The 12,546-nt window shown below is 50.1% G+C and overlaps 1 long non-coding RNA gene across 1 annotated transcript; it reads right to left on the bottom strand.

Moving 5' to 3' along the window:
* Positions 1-322: 322 nt before the first annotated feature.
* On the bottom strand, positions 323-2,598 carry LOC125917523 (uncharacterized). The gene is made up of 3 exons (XR_007456216.1): positions 2,528-2,598; positions 786-874; positions 323-625 (listed from the first exon to the last, which is right to left on the bottom strand). It is a non-coding gene; the product is annotated as an uncharacterized LOC125917523 (long non-coding RNA).
* Between the last annotated feature and the right edge of the window lie 9,948 nt (positions 2,599-12,546).

The raw sequence follows: 12,546 nt of genomic DNA, 5'->3' as shown, positions 1-12,546 counted from the left end.
TTTCCTTGCTCCCACCCATCACTCCCTGGGCCTGAGGCCCCCAAGTTCTGACCCCAGGCTCGTCTGCCACAGTGACCTCAGGCAGAGGTGGGCCCGATTCTGCCCTGGCCTAGACAGGCGAGGAGCTCCGTGCTCCATGTTCTACATATGGTCACAAGAAGGGGCTGAGAGTGCTGGGTGTCCCATGTCCAGATTTGGCATCTAATCTTGGGAAGAGTGCTGTCCCCAAGAAGGGCTTCCTGAGCTCCAGGCCCCTGCAGGGGAGGGAAAGAAACCACTCACAGCTCTCTAAGCCTAGCTCTTTTATTGGGGGGAGGGGGAATTCCAGAGTGGGGCGTCTCTGGAGCAAACAATGATGTCAGGGTGTCTGGGCAGCCCTTGGGCTCCTGGACGGAGTGTGAGAAAGCAGAGGGGGGTTCACAGCAGGGCCCAGACCAAGCCCACCAGCTCTGAACCGGGCCACCTCAGGCCCTGATGTCAGTTTCCTTTGGACCAACAGGGGAGGTGGGGAGTAGCGCTGTCGTGGGCTCTTATCTGCTGTCTTGTCCAAATCTGGATGAGCGGTGGGAGCCTCTTGTCTCACTCACTGAGCAGTTGTCAGGACCCTGGGCCTCTGGATGTGGAGCTGGGGGCGGGAGAGAGGAGGTGAGGCCCAGGAGGCTCCAATAGAAGTTACCTGCCTCTAGACCAAGGGTGCCCACCACCCCCCAGGCAGCCCAGGGTGGTGGATGGCAGGGCTGGGGGGAAGGGAACAGCTACTAGCTGGGGACAGACCCCTGAGTCACCTCTGTAGTAGGGTCAACGTTCTCCAGAGAGGGCTGGAAATGGCTGTAGATGTTTTCAAGGGCGAATCTGTCTTCCTTCAGATTCTCATCTGCAGAAAAAGGGGCCGGGCTGAGAGTGAGACTGGGGGGCTGGCCCCATGTGACAGCAAGACAAGAGAGAAACACAGCCCCCTGACACGCCTAGGGTCAAAAGTCATGGCCACGGGCAGGCTCAGGGGTGACCTGGGCGAGGGTGGAACAGGAGGAAGGCCCTGCTCGAGGGTGACCGGCACACACTGCCTCACAGCCACGGGAACCACAGCAAGCAGAAACCAGCAGTGCCCAGAATCTTCTCTTGGAGTGGGCGTGCTTTCAGCCACCATTTTCCCAGTCCTGCACATCCCCCACTCCTGGGCCTCCAAGCCGCAGGCTCCAGGCTCTCCAGGCACTTCCACGACCATTTCTTCTTTCTGCCTCCTTCAAGGTCATCCCGGGGACCCTGCCCTTCACTCTGCTCTTTTCTGCACCTGTATTCTTCCTGCCGCCTCCCAGCCGCCCACTGGCCAAGACTTCTCCCCAGGCTTCAGATAGGCCAGAGCTGGTGATGCCTCTGTACCCCTATTCACCAGCCCCCGTACTCAATGCGCCCCCACCTGCTGCCTCTCCCCCGACCAGGCAGTGTCCCTCCCCCAATCCAGGCCTTCTCCCTTCCCCAGCCTGTGAGCAACAAGCCTGGCCCAGCTCACTGGCATCTAAATTACTTCTGCTATCCACTCCTCCCATCCCCCTGTCCCCACCCAGCCTCATCATTCTTCACCTACATTACAGCAGAGCCATCCCCTTGGTCTCCCCACTTTAGGGCTGCCCCCCTCAATTCACCCTGAGTGAGCTGCTCGAAATGTATGTCTGGCTCCCTGACCTTAAATCCCCTCCAGTGGGTCCCTCCATCATGGCCCACAGAGATCTCCACGACCTCACTGGTATCTGTGTTCCTGGAAGCAGGAAGCACACAGCTTATGAACCAGCCCACAGCACTGCCCAGCCTGCAGACTGGCTCAGGTGAGGGCGCTTCTGCAGTCTTCTGATCCTGCCCTGCCCTGGCCGGACCGGGCAGATTTCTGTGCCCCTGGAGCCCACGGCATGGCCCTGTCCTCCCACCAACTGTGAGTACATCTGAGACTCTCACAGGGGGTGGTCTCTGGGGGCAGGATCCGGCTGCTCTCCACCACCTGTAGCCCCTCCCCATTGTTTGTCTGGAGGAACTGGGAGGGCAGGACTTGCCCAGGGGCAGGGATGGTGGTGGCTAGAGATTCTTCATCTCCCTGCACCACGGGACATGGTGGCTTGCGGGACATGGTGGCTTTCCACGGCAGCTGGGAATCAGAAGAGCCCGAACACACAGGATGCTCCATGGAGAGGCAGTGTTTGAACCAGAGTGGGAGACAGAGTGGGATTGTGACTTGCAGAGCCCCCAGCAAGAGGAACCTTCCAGACAGAGGTGCAGTACTTGCAAAGGCATGGGGGAGGGAAAGGGTGGGCACGGGGAGGAGCAGAGAAAAGACGAGGGTCGGCAAGGACCACATGGGGGCTCAGGGGTCAGGAGGCTGCAGAGAAACTGGCCTAGCCCAGGGGCGCAGCACCTGTAAAACCAGCTGGCAGGACCCACGCAGCCCCCACAGCCACATCGTGTCTGGCTGTGATGCCTTCTCGGCCTATCTCCACCCACCAGCTTTGCCCCCACCCTCGCCTCTGGTGAGAAGTACCTTCCCAGATGCCTGTGTTCTGGAAGCCGCCAGGAAGATCTTCTCCTTGCCACAAATTGTATTCTTGCCTGCCAACAGAAACACCCTGAGCAGCTGGTGGCAGGGGGGTGGAGGGAGCTTAGAGGGCCCTGACCTTTGGCTTCTGGAAAGGGCTGTCACTGCCAAGCCCTGGGTCAGGGAGGGGCCTGCCCCCAGGGTGGTGGAAGAAAACAAAACATCTCCAAGGCCTGCCCTTCCCCCTCCTCCCTTCCACGGGAGTTCCATTATCGGTGAGATGGGACCAATGGACCAGAATCAGAGGAACCCCCCTCTGGCTGCCGGAGGTGCTCTGCCCTGTGCTTCTCAACCATCTCAGGGTAGATTCCCCCTCCCCCATTTTACTGCTGGGAAAGCAATGCCGGAGAGCTCATCCCCAGGGGTGCCCTGTGGCAGCCAAAGTGATAACACCAGGTAATGTCATCACATAATCCAATATCAGGACACAAGTGTTTGGTCGCATCTCTCTGCCAAACAGATCAGATCCGCGGGCTGCCCTGTGCTGTTAACCAGAACTGAGTGGGGCTGGGTCCCCAGCAGACTTCCAAACGCTGAGGGGAAGGAGGAGAGCCTTGGGGTCTTGTGGCCCCCTTTCCCTGGGCCCGAATCCATAAGCTCACCTGTGCAGTTTTCTCTGGGATCGACCAAGGAAGACAGTCAGGATCACCACCATGACCACCAGCAGTGCTCCCACGGCCCCCACACTCCCGTACACCAGGCTCTTGCTGGTGCTCAATGCACACGTCTCTCCCCAGTACCAGTGTGTGTCCGAGGTTGGGCATCTGAAGACACACGCAAGCTCAGGCCAGTCCACCAACATCCCTCACACCCAATCTTGCAAAAGAAAAAAATCAATGCCAAAGCACAGGAAGCCGGCTCTCCCTCCAAGGAAGGGCAGGCACTGGTTAGGAGGGACCCAGGTTAGGAAGCTCCCCAAGACTAAGGGGCAGAGAGGAGATGGGGATTCAGTATTGCAGAACAGGATTCAGAATCTGAGTGTCAGATGCCTTGTCCTAGACACATCGTGCCCACTCATCTAATCTCTAGCTGGCACCTTGACTGACCTGTTACCATTTTTATATTTTATGCTTTAATGTATGCTCTCCTGAGCTTAATGCCCCAGCTATATATAGCTAGGAGTGATATAATGGCACTGTAGCTGGGATATTGAAAGGAAAGTGAAAGATAGAGATCTATAGATATAGATTTGGGAATTGGTGACTAGAACTTTCTCAGGAGGGGGCTTGCTCACTCCTAGAATGCCCACATCTATAACCTGCACCTCCCCCACCTCTGGTGGGGGTGGGGGGGTGAAGGGACACCTGGATAGAAGAAAGAGGGATGGGTGGGGAAGGATGTGTCTTGTAAGCTGTGCCCAACTCCTTCTGCGTCCCCCCCCTACCCTGACCCCTGCCCCATAACTATGGTGGAGGGTGTGGTCCTACCACTAGAGAGAGTGGGCACTGGCCTTAGAGGGGCTGGACACTCACAGGCAGCGGGGGCCACTGCGTTGCAGCTGGCATTCTCCCTCATTACAGTTCAGTTGCAGCTTCGTCCCCGAGGTGCATTTGGTCACACAGGCCAGCTTCCCATCCAGCTCATCCACAAAGTAGAACTGGGCATAGTCCTTCGCAGCCTTCTGAGTGCATTGCTCTGGGGGGTGGGGGGTGGGGAAGGGTAGACAGCCTGGTTAAAGCACCACCAGCCCTCATGTTTACTGCCCACACCCTGTCCCCCCAACACCTACCACTCTGCAGAGATGCTTACCCTTCAAGTCAAACCCCAGCATCACGTTCTCGCTCACGATGGTGGCTTCCTCACTGAAGCACAGATGTGAGGAGGCTGCCAAGCATGGTGGGAAAGAACAAAACAAAAACACTTCCCTCTGCCCTACTAGGGTCATGGCCCATCCCTAGATGCAGCTGGGCCAGTAAGCAGGCTCAGATGGGAACATTAGGGCTGATGACAATCTGAGCCCGCGACAGGGAGATGTTGGGGGCACTTTGGAGTCTGGGGAAATGGGGCCTGGCTTCTGGATCCCTATAGGGAGGTCTCTGGAGTTCCAGAAAGGAGGAGAGACATGGGGTGAGGGGAGGCTGAGGCATTCCTACCCTTTCCCCACCAACGTCAAGGGGTTTTAGGAGAGCCTACCTCTGCACTCTTCAGAATCACCAGATAACCTTTTGGTCTCATTCATAATCTTGACCTTTATGAGTTTAGAGAGGTTTGCAAATAGTTTGTCAAACTCTGAAGTGTAGTTTGCCTCCATGATGACGTCATGTTCCACCACGACACTGCCATTGCTAAAACCAGGAGTTGGTGATTCATCAGTCACCCTATGTCGCCCACCCTCCCAGAAAGTGGGGCCCACAAAGCCAGAGGGGTGATGAAACACAATTAACTATGTGACCCAGAGGCAGGACAGACTAGAGACTGTTCCCTCCAACAGTTAGCATCCTAGAGGGAAGCTGCAGAGTAAAATGACCTAAGATTCCAAAATATCAGTGATCACAATAAATGCCATTGGGTGAAATCCATTCTTAAAACTGGAAGCTCTTGGGTGAAGACATGGTGGAATTGAACCATTGTGACTGTTGGAGGGAGGATCAAATGGTGCAGCCATTGTGGAAAATAGTATGGCAGCTCCTCAAAAAATTAAAAATGGAATTACCATATGACCCAGCAATTCCACTTCTGGGTATTTATCCCAAAAAATTGAAAGCAGGGATTTGAAGATATATTCATACACCCATGTTTGTAGCAGCATTATTCACAATAGCTAAAAAGAAGCAAACTAAGAACTGTCCATTGATGGATGAATGGATAAACAAGATGTGGTACACAGTACTATGAAATGTTTTTCAATCTTACAAAAGAAGAAATTTTTGACATCTGCTGCAACATGGATGAACCTTGAGGACATTGTGCTAAGTGAAATAGCCAGTCACAAAAGGACAAATAGTGTATGAGTATTTACATGAGTCCCTAGAGTAATCCAATTCATAGAGACAGAAAGTAGAAAGGAGGTTGCCCGAGGTGGGATGAGGGAGAATTGAGAGTTATTGTTTAAAAGGTACAGAGTTGGGTGTCTGTGTGGCTCAGTCAGTTGGACATCTGGCTCTTGATTTTGGCTCAGGTCATGATCTCATGGTTTGGTTTGTGGGATGCAGCCCCAAGTCAGGCTCTGCGCTGATAGCGTGGAGCCAGCTTGGGATTCTCTCTCTTTCTCTCTCTCTCTCTGTCTCTACCCCCCTTCAAAACAAACAAACAAACTTAAAAAAATAAAATAAAGGGTACAGAGTTTCAGTTTGGGAAGACGGAAAAGTTCTGGAGATGGACCATGATGCTGGTTGCACAACAATGTGAATGTACTTAATGACACTAAACCATACACTTAAAATGATTAATTTAATGATTAATGGCCACCTTTTGTTATGTGCATTTCACCACAGTAAAAAATACTTAAAATTAAAAAATTTTTAAATGGAGGCTGTTGGATTTTATTTTGAAAACCAAACAAGCATGCTTTTAGAAATGAAGAAACATGAGGTCACTTTAGAAATATAAGATTCCAACCCAGAAGCTCCTTGTTAGAAGGCCAATGGGGCACAGAGATCTTGAGACAAGGTCTGTCACCAGTCACAGACATTGTGACAGAGAAGTCAGGACCAGGAGCCAGGAGTACTTAAAACAACAAAAACTTGTGCCAAAATGGAGACTGAAACAAGCACTGGTACTGGGCAGGAGGTCAAGATGGAGTAGAGGATGCTGAGGCATGGAACCCCATGGGCATTTGACAGTATAGATCTCCCTCTTTCCTTGCTGGGAGAAGACACCTTCCAGGCTCCCTTCCCACCTTCCCTTCTGTCTCCTTCTTTCCACTTTCCTTTGGGGGCTCTGCTTCTCCTGTCTATCCCTTAGATGCTGGTGCTTCTCATGATTCTTTCCTGGGAAATGTTCACTCCTATGCTATAATGATTCCCAGGCCATCTGGTCTACTCCCAGGGCTTCCAGCAACTTCTATCCAGGAAAACCAACACCAGTGTCTCCGCTGCAGACACTTTCTATCCACCACACACTGTTCCATTACTCAACCACTCAATGTGGCTGGGTCCCAGGCACTTGAGACTCCACATAGCCCACTCTTCATCTTCTTCCCCATCCTCCTCCTCCTTACCTTCCTTATCTCATCAAAGGGCACTCTACATTGCCAGCAGCCCAGAAATCTGGTGTTATTCCTCCTCTCCAAACACCCATCAAATCCTCATGATCTGCTGGTCCTGCTTCTTAAAGATCTTTCACACTAGACAATTTTTCTTCTGCACTGTCACCTCTCTGATCCAGGCCACTCTAATCTCCATCCCCTGTCCACCCATTCTCAGTCCTGCAGTCAAACTGAGCTGTCTGCAGTGCCAATCAGATATTTTCCCACGTGGGCCAAAACTGCTGATACTTAAAGACTAAGTAACTTGGTATGGGTCATCTTTCCACCTCCTCTCCCACCATGACCCTTTTGCCCTCAAGTAGTAACTATTCTTTATGTTCCTGGAATCTGCCCTCCTCTTTCTCACTTCTGGGTGAGACTGAGCCATCCTTCATCAATTCCCTTTACCTGGCTCATTCCTCTTCATGCTTTAAGCCTCAGCTTAAAGCTGTCACTTCTTCCAGAAAGATTTCCCTCCACCTCACCCAGCTTGCATTTGAAACCTCTCCCATTGCACCCTGTGTGTCTCTTACCATTAACTCTAACCAGATTGCACAGCCATTTTGCTGTGTTCTGCCACTCTTTACTCCATGAAGACCAGGACCACTGTATTCCCTGCACCTAACACAGCGTAGGCTTTCAATACAAGTTTGCAGAATTGATGAAGGATGAATGAATGTATAAATGAATGGCTCAGAGCCTTCTGGTGTTGCCCGTGGGCTGGGGGCCCATCTGGTCCAGCCAGGTACTGATACTCATTCAAGACAGGAGAAGACAAGAGAGCAGAGAGAAGGGGCTTCCTGCACCCCTCACATACTCACAACAGTCTCCTAATGATCACGCCTCTGTACTGGGGAAAGTCTTTGCCCATGTAAGCTTTATCCATCTGAAAGAAATGAGGCAGCCAAGTTCATACACGAATGGGGGATGCAGCAGCCCCTGTTCCCTGTCTCAGAGGCATCCCCAGGGCCCCCTTCCCACAGGGAACCCATGGATTAACCCATAGGAAAGAAGGAAAGGAATGTGGGTGAGGTGGTGTTCAAGGAAGGGGCTCTCAGAGGCCCCCCTCTCAGGACTTGGGAAGACTGAAGGGATCTATGAGCTGAGAAACTCCAAAGTCAGTCAGAATGAGCCCCTGTATCCCCAATAACATTGGACATCCACTTTGGAGGATCTGAGATTTCCCTACTCTTACCTGACTCTTGAATAGTTGAGTGAAATTCCAGTATTCTGGGGAGGATATGTTATTCAGATCTTTTGTGAAATTCTTGTTAGTCACTTTCACTGTCACACCTAAAGTGGCATTGATTATTTCTGGGATTTCTGTGGGAACAGATCAGGTTATACATGAGACAGCAACCTCTCAGTAATGTCTTCTGGGATTAATTTCCTCCTGCTGTTCTCATGGAGGCAAAGAAAGTGGGTAGGCAGGTGGATGGAAATTCAAGAGACAAGTAGGAGTCACTGAAACTTTTGCCCCTTATCTCTGAACACTACAAGGAACTAGTGGCCAGGATCATGACCCAGAGAGACAGAGCTAAGTGGAAGGCTCCAGAAAGGGTTGGAATAGAAACATCCCGATGAGAGGGGCAGATGGGCCAGTGAAAAGAGCCCGGGAGGAGGAGTCAGAAGGCCCATGCTCTACCTGCATTTAGACCCAGGCAAAGGTCATATTTTCTCCTCTACCTGCACAATGAGGCAGTGGTAGCAGATAGTCTTTTCAATGTTACCCTCCTATTTAAGTGGTTAAGGAATGTGGGGACAATCTGAAGGTCTCAGAAAAGTTTATTACCTAGGAAGAAGGAGTCCACAAGGGACTTGCATTGGTAACCGAAGAAGCCTTGGGCACAGACACACTCTTTTCCATTCCAGATGGTCCCATTCTGGCACTGGCCTGTGAAGGGGTAGAATTCACAGCAGTCACCATGGAAGCCCAAGGGACAAAAAATACTATCTCCTATTCCAGGTCCCATAATTTAGGCATTGTACTGAAAGAGGAGGATGAGAACCACTGCCACCATCTTAAGCTCCAGGGGAGGTGGGGGGGGGAGGGAAATGAGGAGGGACAATGGGGAAGATGGAAACAAGAAATGAAAGAAGATGAGCAAAGAAAGCAAGAGCCCTACAAGGAAAAGAAAAGAAAAGAAAAGAGAAATAAAAGAAAAGAAAAGAAAAAGGAAAGAAAAGAAAAGAAAAGAAAAGAAAAAAGAAAAGACAACATCCACCCATGTGGATGACATGCTTTGACAACAAGAAGGCCCAGGAAGGATGAAACAAGACCACAACGAGGTCAAAACTGATTAGTTGATGAGAGAAGATGGACAGGAGAGGTTCACAGAGTGACGTACAAAAAGACTTACTTGGTGTCATAGCTGAAGACTGGGTCGTCATCACAGTTGTATGGTTGCTAGTGAACAGGGGATGGAGAGTTGAAGACGTACTGAACCCAAGGACTGGAGCATGGGTAGAGCCATGTGAAGTGGAGGACAGAGGAGGAGAAAAACCAGAGGAAGCTGTAACGGCTGAGGAAGAGTCAGAGACTGGCCTTGAGGACAAGCTAGGAAGAGCTGAGGCTAAAGAAGAAGCATGAGAGGTAGTGGTTTGGGAGCTGTCAGATGATATTGTTGTGTTTGGTGACCCTGTGCTGCTTTGGAAAATAGTAGATCCTCCTCTGAGGGTGGTGGCTGTTGGTCTGGAGATGTCTCTAGTTGTAGAAGAGAAAGTGAGAGCTGATGGGGATGCAGGACTAGGGCTGTCTGTGGAAGAGGGGATTGAAGTAGAAATCGTTGGTTTGGCAGAATCACTGCTGGTGATGAAAAGAGTGAAATTCTCACCCAAAGTGGTGAGCATTTGTCCAGAGACTGGGGGTGAAAAGGAATGGATGGGCCTTGATGAAGATAATGCACTAAGGTCTTCAGTGGTATTGGGGGCATCAGATGAATCCATTGTATTAGAGGAATAAGTGGTAGTGGTGAAGACACTCGATTCCTCAGTGATGGTTGTGATGGTAGTGGAGGACAACAAGCCAGAACCTGATGAGGGTGCAGGACCCTCACTAGGAGTGGTAGAGGAGGTGTCAACAGAAACTGTAGAACTGAACAAATCAGAAATGGTGTAGATGGTTGGCTTTTCTGTGAAAAGTGTGGTTGTTTGTCCAGAGACCAAGGTGGTAGTGGATAATTCACCGGGGCTTGATGTGGAAGTAAAACTTCCATTGACATTGGTGGAGGAGGTAACCACTGAACCAGTGGAGTAAGACAAATCAGTCATGGTTGTGTGGACAGTGGATGCTTCAGGAAGGGATGTGGGTGTTTGCCCAGAGACTAGAGTACTGGAAATTAATTCACCAGGACCAGATGGGGAAGAAGAACTTGCATTCTCAGTAGTATAGACGGTACCATGTGGAACTGTTGGATTTGATAAATCTGAGAGGATTGTGGAGACAGTTGATTCCATAGTGAAGGATGTGGGTGTTTCTTGATATCCACCTGTAGTGAGAAAAGTTTCGCCTGAATTTGAAGTAGCAGCAGAATTTATGTTCTCTTTAGAAAGGGTGGTGTCTGAGGTTACTGTAGTTTTGGACAAATCAGGGGTGTCTGTATAGACAGTAGACCCATCACTTAGGCTTGAGGATGTCTCTTGTGAGACACCAGAGGTGGTAGAGAGCTGGCCAGGACCTGAAGAGGAACTTCCTTCAAATCTGGTAAAAGAGGTTTCAGAGGAAACAGTAGATTGGGACAAATCAGAAGCACTGGTGTAGACAGTTGACTCCTCTGTAAGAGTCATGGTGGTTTGTTCAGAGAGTACAGTCTGGTTAGAGAGGTCACTGGGGCTTGATGGGGAAGCAGAACTTGCTTTGTCTGTGCTATAGGAAGAGTGGGAAGAAAATGTTGGTGTCAACACCTTTGAGGTTATTGTATAGAATGTGGATCCTGGAGGAAAAGTTGTTTGTCCATCACCACCAGAGGTGGTAAAAGATTTGCCGGGGATAGATGTGGACATAGAACTTCTATCCTCTTTGCTGAAAGTGGTTGCAGATGAGTCTGTGGGTTGAGAAAAATCAAAGATTGTGCTATGCCCTGTGGATTTCAAGGGGACCGTACTGGCAGTTGTTCCTGAGACAGCTGGATTAGTAGATGCCTCTCCAAGGCTCCATGGGGTAGCAGAACTCCTAGTGCCTGTGGGATGGGGGCTGTAGAAAGAAACTGTTGATTCAGATGATTCTGAAATGGTGGCATGGATTGTTGGCTCCTCTGTGAGAGTTGTAGTACTTTGTTCAGAGATCCAAGTGGGAGTAGAGAGTTCACTGGGGATTGATGGAGAAGCAGGACTTGCATTGTCTGTGCTGTAAGAATGATGGGTAGAAAATAATGGTGTGGGCAGCTCTGAGGTGATTGTATAGACGGTGGATCCTTGAGGAAAAGATGTGCTTGAGTGTGCATCACCACCAGAAGTCATAGAGGATTCAATGACATTTAATGAGGAAAAAGAAATACCGTTGTCTTTGGTAACAACAGTCTCCAAAGTATCTGTAGATTTGGATAAATTGGGGGTGCCTGTAGAGAGAGTGGATTTCACTGTGATGCCTGTGGTTGTCTCTGCTGAGACAGTGGGGGTGGTAGACGATATGTTAGAACTTGAGGAGGATGTAGAACTTCCTTCATCGTGGACAGAGGTAGTCTCGGAGGAAATGGTTGGTGTGGACATATCAGAAATGTTTGTGTAGAGAGTTCTCTCTTCTGTAAAGGAGACTGTTGTGGCTGTTGGTCCAGATGACTGACTGGATGTAGAGGATACACTAGGACCAAAAGGGGATGAAGAACTTCCCTTGCCAGTAGTCAAGAAGGTACTGAGGGAAACGGTAGGATGTGACATATTGGAGACAGTTGTGGAGACGGCAGATTCCATAGTAAAAGACACTGTTGTTTGTACATCACTTTGAGAACTGGTAAACAATTCACTAGAGCTCAGTGTTGATCTAGTACTTCCATCATCCTTGGTAAATATGGTTGTTAATGGATCTGTGGGTATAACGGAATCTGTGAGATAGGAAGAGTGGGTGGAAACTATTGTTGTGGATAGCTCTGAGGGGGAGGTGGAGAAAGCAGACCCCATTACAAAGGATGTTGTTATTTGTCCGTGATCAGCATTTGTAGTAAAGGATTCAGCAGTTCTTGATGTGGAAGCAGAAAGTCCATCCTCCTTGCTAACAGTGCTGTCTGAGATAACTGTAGATTTTGATGAATGAGGGGTGCCTGTATACATGCTGGATCCCTCCATGAGGCCTGTGGTTGTCTGTGCTGAAGCAGAGAGTATGCTAGAAGGCTGGGCAGGACTGGAAGGGGACACAGCACTTCCATCACCACTGGTATAAGATGTTTCAGAAGAAATGGTCATTTTGGACAAATCAGGCATAGTTGTAAAGACAGAGGGCAATCCAGTAAAAGTTGTAGCGCTGTGTCCAGTGGTCAGGGAAGCGGTGGGAAATCCTTCATGGTCTGATGGAGTTGAAGAATCTGTACTATAGGAAGACACTGTGTATTTTGACGACTCTGAGATGCTTGTGGAGAAAGTAGACTCCATAGCTGTGGGTGAGGCTGATGGTCCAGAACCAGGAGATGTGGTTAAAGATTCAGTGGGACCTGCTGTAGACACACGACTTTCATCATCCTTGGTATAAGTGGTTGCTGATGAGTCCGGAAGTTGAGAAGAATCAGACACGGTGCTGTGCTCTGTGGGTGGCTGGGTGACTGTAGATGCAGTCAGTCGTGAGCCAACT

The sequence above is a fragment of the Panthera uncia genome, unplaced genomic scaffold (genome assembly GCF_023721935.1).
Source record: "Panthera uncia isolate 11264 unplaced genomic scaffold, Puncia_PCG_1.0 HiC_scaffold_1957, whole genome shotgun sequence".
NCBI classification, from domain to species: domain Eukaryota; kingdom Metazoa; phylum Chordata; class Mammalia; order Carnivora; family Felidae; genus Panthera; species Panthera uncia.
Note: the sequence above shows the minus strand (reverse complement) of the source record. Positions and strands in the feature narration are given on the sequence as shown.